The sequence below is a fragment of the Natator depressus genome, chromosome 11 (genome assembly GCF_965152275.1).
Source record: "Natator depressus isolate rNatDep1 chromosome 11, rNatDep2.hap1, whole genome shotgun sequence".
Lineage (NCBI taxonomy): Eukaryota > Metazoa > Chordata > Testudines > Cheloniidae > Natator > Natator depressus.
In genome coordinates, this window is record NC_134244.1 from 26,647,259 (window position 1) to 26,663,522 (window position 16,264).

The following is a 16,264-nucleotide window of genomic DNA, read 5'->3' on the forward strand; positions in this document are numbered from 1 at the left end:
AGCAACCCTGCAAACACCTTCACTTGGGCCTTGTCTACGCTACAAGGTTTTGTCGGCAAAAGTTATGCCGCTTTATTTAAAATCACAGTTGCATGTCCACACTAGCGCCTCGTGTCAGCAGAGGGCATCCATACTAGCAGCTCTTGCATTGACACAGAGAGCAGGGCCCTGTGGTAGCTACCTCACTATGCAACTGGCCCTAGGGTGCTTTGGGATGGGTTTGCAAAGCCTCATGGGGCAGGTAGAGTGCCACATGATGCAGGTTTCTCAGTCCCATAGTTCTGGAGCATCCTAGTAGATTGTCAGCTGCTTTTTCATCTGAAGGGTGTGGGGGGAGGGAGAGGAGAGGGGTGTCTGGGGCAGGGGAGACAACAGGCTGACTGACCTATCCTGAAGAAGGGGGAGGGGATGCTGCCATCCCACGTCAGCCCCTGGCTCTGCTCCGCACAGCAGACTCTCCCCAAGCAGCCCACTTGCTCTGCCTGCCTACGATTCCCTCCGAGTTCTCCCACAGCCTCCTCAGCTGCTTGAAGCAGTTCTGGGAGCTCCCCATGCTGAGGAATGTCAAAAAACAACACAGCAGTCTTTCTCCCCCTCCAGCAGCAGCCTGCCTGGTGCGGTGTTCCTAGTGCAGGGCAGAACCAGGGGTCAGCAACATGTCCGTGGTAAAAATTGAGGTCCATGGTAATTTTTCAAGAAACACTGAATGACATTTCCCCCCCCCCCCCCCGTCACTAAGTAGGGTAATTTTGTCAAGTGTCAGAGTAACAGCCGTGTTAGTCTGTATTCGCAAAAAGAAAAGGAGTACTTGTGGCACCTTAGAGACTAACCAATTTATTTGAGCATAAGCTTTCATGAGCTACAGCTCACTTCATCGGATGCATACTGTAGCTCACGAAAGCTTATGCTCAAATAAATTGGTTAGTCTCTAAGGTGCCACAAGTACTCCTTTTCTTTTTGTCAAGTGTCTATCACACAACATAGTGGTGCAGACCCCTGGGGAACATTCCACACAAATGATTTGCTCTTTGTTCCCCAAAAGGAGCAGCACACTCAGCTGTCAGATACTTCCCAGAGCTTTGAAAGGGGTGGAGTGCATGCCTGCAGGGCAGTAGAAATCAAAACAATGAGCAGAGCAGTCAAGGCATGCATTGTGGGATATTGGCGGAAGCCAGTTCTGTCAACAAAACAAACTGCAGTGACTATGCTGATGCTTTGTTGCTTTAACTTTGCTGCAAAAGGCTTTATGCCTCTCACTGAGGTGGTTTTATTTTGTTAGCAAAACAGCAGAGTTTTGCTGTCAAAAGTAGCTTTGTTCTGTAGACACCTCCCCTGTTTTGTCAGCAAAAGGCAGGTTTTGCTGACAAAACTTTGTAGTGTAGACAAGACCTTAGACTTAGGTAGATTGATTTAAAACAATATACTGTAGAAATAGATTTCTTTAAGAATAGGAGAGAAAATTTGGAATGGAGTCTGAGGGGCAGCCGAGAAGAATATCTCAGCCATTTTCATTTCCCACTATAGTGTAGACAGGTAGTGGCCAAGATTGTTAGTCAGTGTCACAGCCAGGACTAGAAATGTAAATGAGGATTTCCCAGCTCCTCCTGCTCATTCCTTTGGGCCACACCATGAGTATTATGGTATATGTACTCTTGGAAGATTTGGAAAGATTAAGGAATGGGTTGCTTATAATATTACAAAACTATTGTCATACAAAACATTAAAATTAAGAGATAAATTTATTGGATAGAAGATTGATTTGGAAGTTATTGAAGTAAATGTTTCATTAATGTTCAGTATTTTTGCTTTATCTAATTACACTTTAAATGGGACAAAAGCAGGTCAGATAGGAACAGATATGAAAACCAAACAAAATTATACCTTTTCACAGTATAAACAAAGAAGAAACCTCTTGGACCCTATATGTCACACAGTATATTTCTAAACATGGGATTATGATACAGTGTTAGGCATTTATCCTGCAATGAAATCCATGCAGGTGCAAGGGTCTGTCCTTGAGATTCTGATTGCAGGATTCAGGCCTTGTTTCATACGTTCATAACAAAGGAATTGAAACAGAAGAGTCCTGGGGAGGAAGCAGTGAGTAATGAAGTTATGTGGTTACTTAGTAAATGCATACACAATTTTAAATAGCTTTAAATAAACCAGCTGCTTTCATAACAAAGCCTGGGTGAAATCTTTGATCCATTGGAGTCAGTAGCAAAACTCTCATTGACTTCAGTGGGGTCTGGATTTCATCCCAAAATTCCAATGCAGACAAAAGGGAAATGCTCTCCAACTAAAATCAAAATAAAGTTTTCTAAAGTAACATTTAACTCTGATCTCCCAGTACATCCTGTTTGTCTTTGTCTCATAGATTGTAAACACTTTGGGGGCAGATATGATCTTTTTCTTGCACAATGCCAAATATGTCAGCACTTAAAAAAATAGCAAGAAAAAACAGTGAGTATTTGAATACACTAACCTCAATGGAATGGAGGAAAAACATGTGCTGTCTTCCAAGTCCTAGTATATCAAGGAGATGTGTGTGAAATCTTACCTGCTTGCATTAGGGATATGCACTATGGCCCTATCCAGCACAGCATTTAAACTTAAAATTAAGCACTTTAAGGGCTTTACTGGATCAGGGGTGAAAGAGAATAGCAAAAACAAAGTGATATCTGAATAGACAATGGGGAGAGAGAGAGAGATAAAGAGGTCAGTGGAAGTTCTCCCACACCACAATCAATATCCACAGGACTTTCTCACCTCTGCAGGTGGTCACTGAGATGCCCATCCACAGTTTGACAGTGTTTTTGTACCTGTATGTAGAGGCACCGTTGGTGTCAAAGAGCTACATTTTGCCCCCCTCTCCTATGATGTATATACGTGGGTATCAAGATGCTCACAGATGCAGTCCTCCACCCCCAAAATACACTTGTTCCAAATGACCAGACTTTTCTCTACACTAAATGGCCCTATAACAATTATGTAGTTCGCAGAAAGAAAAGGAGTACTAGTGGCACCTTAGAGACTAACCAATTGGAGACTAACCAATGCAAAGTCTCTAAGGTGCGACTAGTACTCCTTTTCTTTTCACGAATACAGACTAACATGGCTGCTACTGTGAAACCTGTAATTATGTAGTTGAAACCAGACAATCACTACATTCTCGAACGAACTCATACAGGAAAAATGATAAGACAAAAAACACCATATCACATGTGAGTGAACACTTTTCACAAAGTGATCACTCTAAATTTGACCCATCAGTCCTCCTCTTCAAAGGAAACCTGCACAACACTTTCAAAGATGAGACTGGAATCTTAAATTCATAACTTTGTTAGACACTAAAAATCATGTTCTTAATAAAGGCACTGGATTTACAGCTTATTACAACTAACCCCCCTTTTTGTCCTATAACTACAGGGGTGTTGATGGGACACTTCACCTTAAATAGTCCCATAGAATATGTGGTAACTACTTATGCTAAATTATCTGTTTGACCTTGTATTTAGCTGTGACACTCTGAGTACCTTTCCCAGACCTGAAGAAGAGCTCGGTGCAACTCTCAAAAGCTTGTCTCTTTCATAAACAGAAGTTGGTCCAATAAAAGATATTGCCTCACCCATCTTGTCTCTCTGATATCCTGGATATGCTTACAACAACTCTGCAAACAGACTTTCCTCTGTAAGGAGATATTGACCTGCTGAAAGAGCCTGGAAGCTAATTAAGTGCAGTCCCTTCTGTCTATTTAAAGGACTTTTATTTATGGTCATTATTGTATTGGCACATCTAAGATGCTCAACATGATATTTGTAGGGCTAGGCTCAGGATTTGGGTACAAGAGTGTCGAGATAAATGTATCTTTTATTGTAGCCTGGTGCAGTACTGCTTATGTCCACCAGGTAGCAGTAGCTGATAACAGACAGTCTGCGTGAAGTGCAGAAGAAAACTAAAGCTGTGGTTATTTTAGGATTAGGGAACAGAATGAAGAAAAATGAATAAAAGTGTGTATTATTATTGAGCAAACCAAAGGGGGAGATGTTCAGAGGCACAAAGGGCAGTTAGATACCTACGTTCCACTTAAAGTCAATGGGAATTGGGAGCCTAACTGCCATTTCTGCCTTTGAAAAATCTCCCTTAGAAGTGATGTGTGTTTTCCCAAAGCACACTCTGCAAAATAATAATAAAAAGACTTGTCTTTCTTGTGTTAACAAAACCTACCAATTCTCCTTTTTTGGGGAACTGGTGTCAGATCTGCTTGGGAGGCATGAGCTTTTTCGTAAACAACCACATTGGGCTAAATGATGTAATTCCATTGGCTCAGTTTTAAAATTGTGTTTATTCATTTACTTGCTAATTCATAACAGTTTGTTTCCCAGTTAGTGCAGACTGCTGAGGCTACTATGTACATGCACATACATTAACACACTCACTGTCTGAACATGAATCTCTATTGTGTTCTGGGCCCATTATACTGCTCTAGCATATCAAGGGAGCTGAAAATCCAGTAGATCTAGCCCCCAGGAAATTCTGCCATCATAGGAGGAATCCCCAGAGGGTGTAATGGCTCTACACCGCTCTCTACACAACCCACTGATGTAGTGGGTGAGGGTACTCAAGCTTGTACACAGAGGGCCCAGCTGGCCCAAGAAAGGGAGAAATGCAAAGATGGCTTACAGCCACTTCTCTCTTCACTCCCTGCAATTCTGCACTGAGCATAGCTCAGTTAGAACAGAGGTTTAGAATCTTTACACCTGCAGCTTCCAAAAGGTTCCGGCAGGTTCACTCCTTTCTCCGTATTCAATGACAATTACGCTATTCTCCGTTTCAAACAACACTTTGTTAAAGCATGCTAAAAAAACAAACTTTAGGGCGCACCAGCAGGGTCTACATGCTAATGCTCAACCCGTTAGAGCACTTTTAGAAAGCACACCTCCATTACTCCACTATGTAGATGAGCCCTTGATCACTCAAGTTAATAAATTTAGGATCATTTAGGGATAGTCTCCATTACCATACTACATTGGCACAGCTGCACCGATGTGGCTGTACCTCTGTAGCGTGTCTGGTGAAGACACTTCTATGCTGATGGGAGAGCGCTCTCACACTTCTGAGTGATGTAAGTTACATCGACTTAAGTGGTAGTCGAGACAAGCCCTATGATTCCTCCCTTTCCTTCTCTCAAGTCCTGTTGCTTTGCCTTCCAAAACTTCAAAATTTGTCTCTTCATCTCTGTACCCACTTTTGAATCTCTGGCTCCATTCCCTTGTTATTTTTGACTTGGACTGTGATAAAGGTCTCCTCTCTGGCTTGAGGTTATGCAGCTAATCCTTTAGGTTTGCCCTTGCTTGAAGCATGATCTTTGGGGTAGGGATATCCGTGGTATATATGAAAAGCACTATGCAAACTAATGGCACTATTTAAACACTGAAATAATAATACAAAGGGAAAGATGCTTAATGTCACAAAAATTATGTACTTTGAGGCTTGAGGGTATGTCTATGCTATGCAGACTATGTCACCCTAGCGCTGTAATGTAGATGCAGCATACACCGACAGAAGGGATTTTTCTATTAGTGTAGGAACACTTCACCCCCGCCCCCCCAACAATACTAGTTATCTTGACAAAAGCCCTCTTGCATCAACATAGCTGAATCCATGCTGGGTGTTATGTTGGCATGATTATGTCTGTCAGGGATGTGTTATTTCTAAACGTGTAAGAGCTGAATGCTGCTTCCCTCTACAGTACAGAGGGGAACCACACATAAAACGTGTTAGAAGTAACAGGATTAAGAAACTTTTCTATTATTTTTGCTGTTTCATTGCTGTCTGTTCAAGGCAGTAATGTTAGTTAAGTATAGATCAATTTAAACTCTTCAAAATAAAAAAGAGATTAGATGTCCATATCCCTTAGTGAATGAACACTTGACATGACCTTCAGTTTGTTTCAGTCATAAAACAGCTCCTCTGAGACGATTGCTTTATTTTGTTGATACATTATTAGCATAAAATAAATCTATTTGGTGCATAGCTCAAAATCTAAAAAAAAAATCAGAAAAAAGGAGTATAGTATAGAAGATCAGAGTTGGAAGGGACCTCAGGAGGTCATCTAGTCCAATCCCCTGCTCAAAGCAGGGCCAATCCCCAACTAAATCATCCCAGCCAGGGCTTTGTCAAGCCTGACCGTAAAAACTTCTAAGGAAGGAGATTCCACCACCTCCCTAGGTAATGCATTCCAGTGTTTCACCACCCTCCTAGTGAAAAAGTTTTTCCTAATATCCAACCTAAACCTCCCCCATTGCAACTTGAGACCATTACTCCTCGTTCTGTCATCTGCTACCACTGAGAACAGTCTAGATCCATCCTCTTTGGAACCCCCTTTCAGGCAGTTGAAAGCAGCTATCAAATCCCCCCTCATTCTTCTCTTCTGACTAAACAATCCCAGTTCCCTCAGCCTCTCCTCATAAATCATGTGCTCCAGTCCCTTAATCATTTTTGTTTCCCTCCGCTGGACATTTTCCAATTTTTCCACATCCTTCTTGTAGTGTGGGGCCCAAAACTGGACACAGTACTCCTGTTGAGGCCTCACCAATGTCGAACAGAGGGGAACAATCACGTCCCTCGATCTGCTGGCAATGCCCCTATTTATACATCCCAAAATGCCATTGGCCTTCTTGGCAACAAGGGCACACTGTTGACTCATATCCAGCTTCTCGTCCACTGTAACCCCAGGTCCTTTTCTGAAGAACTGCTGCCTAGCCATTCGGTCCCTAGTCTGTAGCGGTGCATTGGATTCTTCCGTCCTAAGTGCAGGACTCTGCACTTGTCCTTGTTGAACCTCAGATTTCTTTTGGCCCAATCCTCTAATTTGTCTAGGGCCCTCTGTATCCTATCCCTACCCTCCAGTGTATCTACCTCTCCTCCCAGTTTAGTGTCACCTGCAAACTTGCTGAGGGTACAATCCACACCATCCTCCAGATCATTAATGAAGTTATTGAACAAAACCGGCCTGAGGACCGACGCTTTGGGCACTCCACTTGATACCGGCTGCCAACTAGACATGGAGCCATTGATCACTACCCGTGGAGCCCAACAATCTAGCCAGCTTTCTATCCACCTTATAGTCCATTCATCCAGCCCATACTTCTTTAACTTACTGGCAAGAATACTGTGGGAGACCACGTCAAAAGCTTTGCTAAAGTCAAGGAACAACACGTCCACCGCTTTCCCCTCATCCACAGAGCCAGTTATCTCGTCATAGAAGGCAATTAGATTAGTCAGGCATGACTTGCCCTTGGTGAATCCATGCTGACTGTTCCTGATCACTTTCCTCTCCTCTAAGTGCTTCAGAATTGATTCCTTAAGGACCTGCTCCTTGATTTTTCCAGGGACTGAGGTGAGGCTGACTGGCCTGTAGTTCCCAGGATCCTCCTTCTTCCCTTTTTTAAAGATGGGCACTACAATAGCCTTTTTCCAGTCGTCCGGGACCTCCCCCGATCGCCATGAGTTTTCAGAGATAATGGCCAATGGCTCTGCAATCACATCCGCCAACTCCTATAGCACTCTCAGATGCAGTGCATCCAGGCCCATGGACTTGTGCCCGTCCAGCTTTTCTAAATAGTCCCAAACCACTTCTTTCTTCACAGAGCGTTGGTCACCTCCTCCCCATGCTGTGCTGCCCAGTGCAGCAGTCTGGGAGCTGACCTTGTTTGTGAAGACAGAGGCAAAAAAAGCATTGAGTACATTAGCTTTTTCCACATCCTCTGTCACTAGGTTGCCTCCCTCATTCAGTAAGGGACCCACACTTTCCTTGACTTTCTTCTTGTTGCTAACATACCTGAAGAAACCCTTCTTGTTACTCTTAACATCTCTTGCTAGCTGCAACTCCAGGTGTGGTTTGGCCTTCCTGATTTCACACCTGCATGCCCGAGCAATATTTTTATACTCATCCCTGGTCATTTGTCCAATCTTCCACTTCTTGTAAGCTTCTTTTTTGTGTTTAAGATCAGCAAGGATTTCACTGTTAAGCCAAGCTGGTTGCCTGCCATATTTACTATCCTTTCTACACATCGGGATGGTTTGTCCCTGTAACCTCAATAAGGATTCTTTAAGATACAGCCAGCTCTCCTGGACTCCTTTCCCCCTAGCTTCATTATCCATAGAAGTCACATCCATCCAGTTACAATCAGAGGGCTCCTGCTCCCACTGAATTCAATGATAGCTTTGCTACTAATTTCAGTGGAAGCAGGAGTAGATCTTTTATATTAAATTTTAAACGACGATTTATAATTCTTTTTTTTTTTCCCCCACAAAACAATTGCACACAGTTGCTTGGCGCACTTGACAATTGGATTATTTCTATGTTATCACATACAAATCTCATTTGCTTGCAAATTAATAATTGTGGTGGAACTCTGAACTTAGGTATAGAAGGATTGAAGAAATGCAATTTTAACTCTTTATATAAAATTAATTTGTTTTCTTCTCACACAGAAAACTTTTCTAGATTCTGTTTAGCCTATATTGGCTTGGACTCAGGAATCCGAGTTTTAACAATACCATAAGGTTAACACTTCAGGTTTCTCAAATCAGTCAATGGTTTGTCCTACTCCCCCCTGAAATTTATGGCATGAATTCATAAACATCAATTGCAAAGAAGTTGCTACCATAATTCAAAGGAGACAGCAAAAATCAAATTATCCAATTACAGATTTATCAAATATTAATCATGAAAATCTTCCAGTCCTTTATAGTGCCAACATTTCTCTCCCAGGGTGTCAGGAAAGTAATTAGTACCTGGTTTTGATTAAATTCTTACCTTGGAAAGGACATTTTTCAATTGGAAGAGGAATGCACACAAACAGAAGATTTTAACTGATTCTTCATTTTAACATGTTTTGAGGAATATCTATAAATTGAGTTTGCTGAATATTTATTCATTTGCAATTGAGGAAACTTTATAACACTGGGCAGAGGCACACAGAATCCACCCCAGGGCCTGTTCTGAAATATATGGGTTTTACACAATACTGTAATCCAGCAATTAAAATGTTAATCATCTCACACCGTAAATACATGGGCTAACCTGGAGTACTGCGTTCCTACAGACTACAAGTTCTACTCCATTTAATATAGCTGCATTAAGCAACATGACTCCACATCTGTCATATGTTGTTTGTTTTCTCATCCCCTTCCCAGAGGGAGAAGTGTGTAGAATGGAGTGTCTTGTTTTGGTAGGGTTGGTTTTGTAGTTAATTATACCTGTTGCTTTGTGTTTGTGTTAGAGAAGCATCAAAGAAATGCACCTTGCTCTTGGAATCGAAAGCGGTGAGGTTTGTGATACAAGTGCCTGGGAAGTGGGATACAAGTTGATATATTGTTGCAAATATTCAGTATCGTATCTGTTTAAAACGAACAAAAGCCCATCCCATGGACCCAACTCCTTTGCCACCTGCATGCACCAGAGGTTCTAAATACAGTACAGTGGAACCACTGTGAGATGCACCACAGAAAGCTGTCTCTATAGCATCGTGTAGGCAGGAAAGACGGAGATGGAAATGAACCATAGAAGGGAACAGTATTGTGGTTGGCAGGTCCATGACTGGACAATCTCCCCTTTCTAGGGGAGTGCCAGGCAACAGTTGTATTTGTACTTAAAGAGTTGGGGCTGGGAATATTTTTGCCCTTCCTCTATCTCTGTGATTCCTATGTTCAAATCTTATTTATTTGGTTTATGGACAAGGGACCACGATCTGTCCAAGGTGTGCAGAAATTCATAATTTTAAGCCAGAATGGACCATTAGTTCATCTAGTCCAGTGTTTCTCAACCAGGGACCCGGGGCCCTCTGGGGCACCGCAGACAAGTTTAAGGGGGTCCATCAAGCATGGCCAGTATTAGACTCGCTAGTGCCCAGGGCAGAAAGCCAAAGCCCCGCTCTGCAAGACTGCAGCCCAGGGCACTGAGTGCCACTAGCCAGGGCTGAAGCCAAAGCCTGAGCAATTTAGCTTTGTGGTGCTCCCTGTGGCATGGGGCCCTGGGCAATTACCCTGCTTGCTATCCCTTAATGCCGGCCCTGGCTTTTATCTGCAGAAAAACAGTTGTGGCATAGCTGGGCTGTGGAGTTTTTATACTATGTTGGGGGGGAGGGGGGGGCTAAGAAAGAAAAATGTTGAGAACCCCGAATCTAGTCTGATGTCCTGTATAACACAGGCCATTAATTTTAACCCGGATACCCCTATACCTATAGTAAGACCAAAGACTTTAGTTTGATTAAAGCACTAACGTTTGTGACCTCCTACTGAAAAGAGTTTCCTGAGATTATGTAGCCCAAGATCCAATGTGCTTCAGCAGCAGTGGTAAGAACTAGAAACTGTGGACTACAAACTGCTGTATGGAGGGAGTACTTCCTGGTTCCTCCCAGCAAGTACCCTCTGCCCTCTCAGCAGGAAGTTTTAGTGCTGAGTGGAGCCGGGAGCATGAGATAAGCAGAAAAGAGGCTGCTGGACTGTAATCCCATTCTATGCTTCCTTACAGGTAGGACCAAAATGCAGCACCAGGTTTACAATGGCACCAGTGTCACCATGGAGCCGGGCTCATGCTCAGAAGGGACCCCGGCCTGCTCCACTTGTACTACACCCGAGAGCTCACCAGCTCCCCCTCGCTCACCACTTGCTCCTCTCAGCCTCCCGGCCTAGGGTTGCTCTCCACCCCCTGGCCGGACCCCAGTGCACCTCCGGCTCTGGGCAGTCTCTGCTTCCCATCACTTATGGGTCCTCGCCTGTTTCCCCGGAGCTGAGCCACCTGGGACTGAGGCAGAAGCCTGGCCAGTGTCAGCCAGTTGGGGCGGGGCAGGGGGGCTTGCCACTCATGAGGGGCCGGAGCGATTCCCTGCCCCGGGACCAGCCCTGGCTGTGCTGTCAGCTCAGCCTGGCAGACACAGTCGCCTCCCAGCAGGGCCGGTGAGTGCAGCTGGGTGGCAGGGAGTGGGTCTCTGGGGGGTGCTGGGCTGTAAGAGGGCAAGGAAGATCTGTGTGTGTTGGGGCACTAGGGAGTGGAGGTTCTGTGTGAGGTGATGGGTTGTTGTAGTGGGGCTGTGGGCAGGGGGGTGCTGGACAGGGGTGGTGTTGTGCAGGGCACTGTGCATTTGTATGGGGGGTGGGGTCTGGGAAGGCACTGGGCATAGTGGGTCTGGTGGGGCGCTCTGGCCATAGGGAGTCAGGGAGATGTTACAGAGATGCCAACTTTCTGATTTCCCCGGGAGTTCTTGACCCCCACTTTACCCCAGGCCCTACTCCCGTTTTGCCTCTTCCCACCCCTGCTCCACACTCACCCCACCTCTTCCTACCCCTCGGAGGCAGGGTGGCCAAGTGGCCAGTGCCTGGGGGCCATCAGCAGGGGGGTGGTGGCCCCAGTAGGGGGGCCCAGCCCACCCAACTCCACCAGGCCTCAACCCAGGGCCCTAACAGCAGTGGAGCAGTCCACCACTGGGTCAACAGGGAATCCCACCAAAACACAGTGACCTCATGAGGGTGGGAGGTACCACTCCCTCACCCACCCTGGGTCACTTCCTACCAGCTTTCCTGCAGCAGCAGTCCATAGGGTATCGGGGCCTCCAGGCTCCTCAGCGCTGGACACTCCGTGGGGTTCCGATAGCGGCAGGCCTCTGGTGCAGGTCCCGGGCTCTTTCGCTCCTGTAGGTAAGGGCTGTAACAGCTCCTAGGCTGGAACCTCTACCAAGCATCCTTCCTCCTCAGCAGAACACCTAAACTGAGCTATGCTGCTCCCTTTTATACTGCAGCAGCAGTTGGAGCATGCCCCACAGGGTCACGGGGGCATGGCTCTGGCTGCTAAGAGCACTGCTTTAACCCATTCTGCTCCAGTGCAGGGCCAGTCACAGATGCTAAATTTAGTATGGCAGAGGTAAGTTAAATAGCTAAATAAATAATAAGAAATATTAAAAAAATATATTTTTAAAGCGATTAGTACAAGCGAAGGTCACCGTACCAATCTTTCCACAATAGTGAAGAGTGCTGTTGCTGGCCACTTATGCAAGAGTCTCAATTAAATTTCATTAAGACTTAGTTAAACTAAGACGAATTGATCTGTGGTCTCCAAGAGGCAAGGCAGATGTGGAGTAGAGCCTGGAGGGTCAAGCACTCCAGCAAGCAAATAAAGTCCACCCACTTCCCTGACTGGGAATTGAACTTAGGCTGTGGCGGTGAGAACACCAAATCCTGACCACTAGACCATCAGGGAGAGGCACTGTAGGGACTTGCTCGACCCACATACGTGTGTATCTTCTCCAGACGCCACTGGCACAGGGGAAGCCTGGACTCCAGCAACCACGGGTGAGGGAGAGCTACAAGTGGTCAGGGCTATAGCAGGAGACAAAAAGCTCCCTTCTCTGAGGCTCGAGCTCAGGACCTTCAGATTATGAGACTGACGTGCTACCGACAGCGCTCAGAAGGCTTGCCTGCAGCACCTGGCCACGGCTGGTTGAGTGGCATTTGAGAGCACAGCACAGTTGACTTTGTCTGCAGGACAGACGGTGGTGCAGGCGGTGACGTCAGCCTCCTGTAGGCAGACGCAGTTCACCTGACTACCCCTGCAGCTGGACCCTCCCCCAGTTCTTCCTGGAAGTCCAGACTGCACCCCATCCCTCAGCAGACCAGCCAAGAAAAAGCCTTCCTTGAGTGGCGCCGGAAGTTGTACCATGGCGCTGAGTGCCTACCATCCTCACCACTTGAGGAGAGGAAGGGGAAAAATACCCTCTTGGACTAATGAAGAGAGGAGCTGCAGGAAGGCAGGAGAGGGCGAGAGCTGAAGAAAGGGGGAAAGCCCCTCCCGAGCAGGCCCTGAAAGTTGGAGTGCAAAAGGGCGGATGTGCCAGGGGAAGGCAGAAGAGAAAGAAGAGCTTCTTGAAAGACAAGTATTAGCAAAGGGGTTTCAAAGGCTGCGTGTGAGCAAGAAAACCAGGCAGCCCAGATGAGAGTGAGCAAAGTCCACCTGCTTCCCTGACTGGGAATCGAACCCAGGCCGTGGCAGTGAGAACACCAAATCCTGACCACTAGACCATCAGGGAGAGGCACTGTAGGGGCTTGCTCGACCCGTATACGTGTGTATCTTCTCCAGACGCCACTGGCACAGGGGAAGCCTGGACTCCAGCAACCACGGGTGAGGGAGAGTTACAAGTGGTCAGGGCTATAGCAGGAGGCAAAAAGCTCCCTTCTCTGAGGCTCGAGCTCAGGACCTTCAGATTATGAGACTGACGCGCTACCGACAGCGCTCAGAAGGCTTGCCTGCAGCGCCTGGCCACTGCTGGGTGGAGGGTGAGTGGCATTTGAGAGCACAGCACAGTTGACTTTGTCTGCAGGACAGACGGTGGTGCAGGCGGTGACGTCAGCCTCCTGTAGGCAGACGCAGTTCACCTGACTACCCCTGCAGCTGGACCCTCCCCCAGTTCTTCCTGGAAGTCCAGACTGCACCCCATCCCTCAGCAGACCAGCCAAGAAAAAGTCTTCCTTGAATGGCGCTGGAAGTTGTGCCACGGCACTGAGCACCTACCATCCTCACCACTTGAGGAGAGGAAGGGGAAAAATGCCCTCTCAGACTAATGAAGAGAGGAGCTGTGGGAAGGCAGGAGAGGGCAAGAGCTGAAGAAAGGGGAAAGGCCCCTCCCGAGCAGGCCCTAAAAGTTGGAGTGCGAAAGGGCGGATGTGTCGGGGAAGGCAGAAGAGAAAGAAGAGCTTCTTGAAAGACACGTATTAGCAAAGGGGTTTCAAAGGCTGCGTGTGAGCGAGAAAATCAGGCAGCCCAGATGAGAGCGAGCAATGTCAACCTGCTTCATTGTGTTCGTCAGGAGTGACTTCTTCTGGCTGCTGTCTGCATGTAGAGAGGCAGTATGCTGACTCACTTTTCTCTCCCAACACACACACACTCCCCCAACATGTACTCTGTCTCTGTCCCATACATGGTGTCCTCTACTCTCTCAGACACTTCCCAACGCACATTCTCTCTGTGTTTTCTGCCCCCTGTCACACAGTCTCCCCCTCCCATCACACTTCAGTTGAAAAGTGGCTGGCAATCTAGTAGGATGCCCATGGAACCATGGGGTTGAGTAAACTGCATCATGTGACGGTGTACTTGCCCATAACTTTTTGTCTACAGAACTCTGTTGTGTAGACATGATCGAAGAGTTTTCTCCTTCAGTGAGTCAACAAGACTGTTAGCCAGGGGACTGGGTGCCACCTAGAGGCTGGTATGGAGAACAGAAGTGTTGCCTTCAGCATGTTTTTCTCAGATGATCACTTACATGTTCGGTCTATCAACCAATGCTGGCTCCCGATAGCTCAAATTGGGCATAGAAGCAGTTTGTCCACTGAGGATGTGACAGGATCCCCAGGGTACAACGTGGAAGTGGGGTACTACTGCACACTCTTAACTCTCCAGACAATGCTTTGATAGTGAAAAGCAGCAACCCCCTCCAGGTGCTGTTATCCCTCGATATAGCAGCCTGTGGAGCCCCATAGCCAGTTAGATTGCATGAATGCTCCCTGAGCCACTCATAAATCACACGGAGACGGGCACCAGCAAATCTCCCAACCCCCCAGCCTTGCACTCTAGAACTGTACTGTCTTGCCCTGGTCAGAAACCTGACCAGTGTAAGTTCATTGTGTATTCTGCCTCTCCCTCGATATGTGGAGAGGACAAATACTAGCCTTTGTGTCCTGAGGTGAGATTTCCCAAGCAGTTCAACCAAGACACTCTGTTTTAGATAAAGTATAAAACAGATTTATTAACTACAGAAGGATAGATTTTAAGTGATTATGAGTGGTAGGCATAAAAGGTCAGAGATAGGTACCAAAGGACAGGCAAACAGAGGGAGTTTGCCTGGGAACCCTCTGAGAGGAGCTAAAGTGAGCGCTGTGTTGTGAGCTGCTGGGGTGAAGATTCGAGTGTCTGTCTCCTGTGACCATTTGTTTGACCGTGTGCTTGTTTGTTTACACAGTGTGATTTGGTAGTGCTTTGTTCCAGGTGGGCCTTGAGTGGTTGATTGGAGGGAAGGCTTTGAGCTGAGCCACCCCTTTGAGCCAGCAGTCCTAGAAAAAGGCTGGCGGTTGCGAACTGAGGACAGGCAAACAGAGGGAGTTTACCTGGGAGTTTGCACACAGCATTTCTGCCTTTCAGGCTCCTGTGAGCAGTACACACAACATCTGAGGAGCCTCTTATAAGGAAGACATGGCTAGTGTGTGATCAGCTGTTATGGCCTGCTCAGAATGTGCCATGTTTGTCTTTCTCCCAGGGGACAGAAGCTTCTTCGTCTGTACGAAGTGCAAGCTGGTCTGCATATTGGAAGAGAAGGTTAAAGGACTAGAGAACCAAGTATCAACCCTGCGTTGCATCAGAGAACATGAGGATTTTCTGGAGAGAAGTCAGTGGAAGCACAACATGCTGAAGATTTAGAGAGTGCAGTGCAGAACGGGGAAGAATATTAGCAGCATGTGACCTCCAGAAGAAGAAAGAGGAGAACCTATTCCCTCCCCACTCTGAACTTTAGGGTACAGATGTGGGGACCCGCATGAAAGACCCCCTAAGCTTATTTCTACCAGCTTAGGTTAAAACTTTTCCAAGGCACAAATTCTCCCTTGTACCTTGGATTAGGTAAACGCTGCCACCACCAAGTGATTTAACAAATAATTAGGGAAAGGACCACTTGGAGTCCTATTCCACGCAAATATCCCCCCAAGCTCTACACCCCCCTTTCCTGGGGAGGCTTGAGAATAAACAAGATGAGCACAGACCAGCCTTTTTTTTTAGGACACTAAAAAAACCAATCAGATTCTTAAAAAAACCCAGAACTTTATTAGAAAGAAAAAAGGTAAAAGAAGCACCTCTGTGAAATTAGAATGGGAGATAATCTCACAGGGCAATTAGATTCAAAACACAGAGAATTTCCCTCAAGGCAAAACCTTAAAGTTACAAAATGAAAAACCAGGAATACATCTTCCTCTCAGCACAGAGAAAATCACAAGCCAAAACAAAAGATAATCTAATGCATTTCCTTGCTAAATACTTACTAAGGAGTTGGAGTGTTTGCTTTCTTGTTTTGTCTCTGGCAAAAGCCACATGGAAAAGACAAAGCCCCCCACCCCCGGATTTGAAAGTATATTGTCCCCTTATTGGTCCTTTTGGTCAGGTGCCAGTCAGGTTACTTGAGCTTCTTAACCCTTTACAGGTGTCCCTTTGGCCACGAGGGAT

General features: G+C 46.2%; 1 non-coding gene across 1 annotated transcript; it reads right to left on the bottom strand.

Moving 5' to 3' along the window:
- Window positions 1–13,016: 13,016 nt before the first annotated feature.
- Window positions 13,017–13,088, bottom strand: TRNAE-CUC (transfer RNA glutamic acid (anticodon CUC)). Its single transcript has one exon. It is a non-coding gene; the product is annotated as a tRNA-Glu (tRNA).
- Between the last annotated feature and the right edge of the window lie 3,176 nt (window positions 13,089–16,264).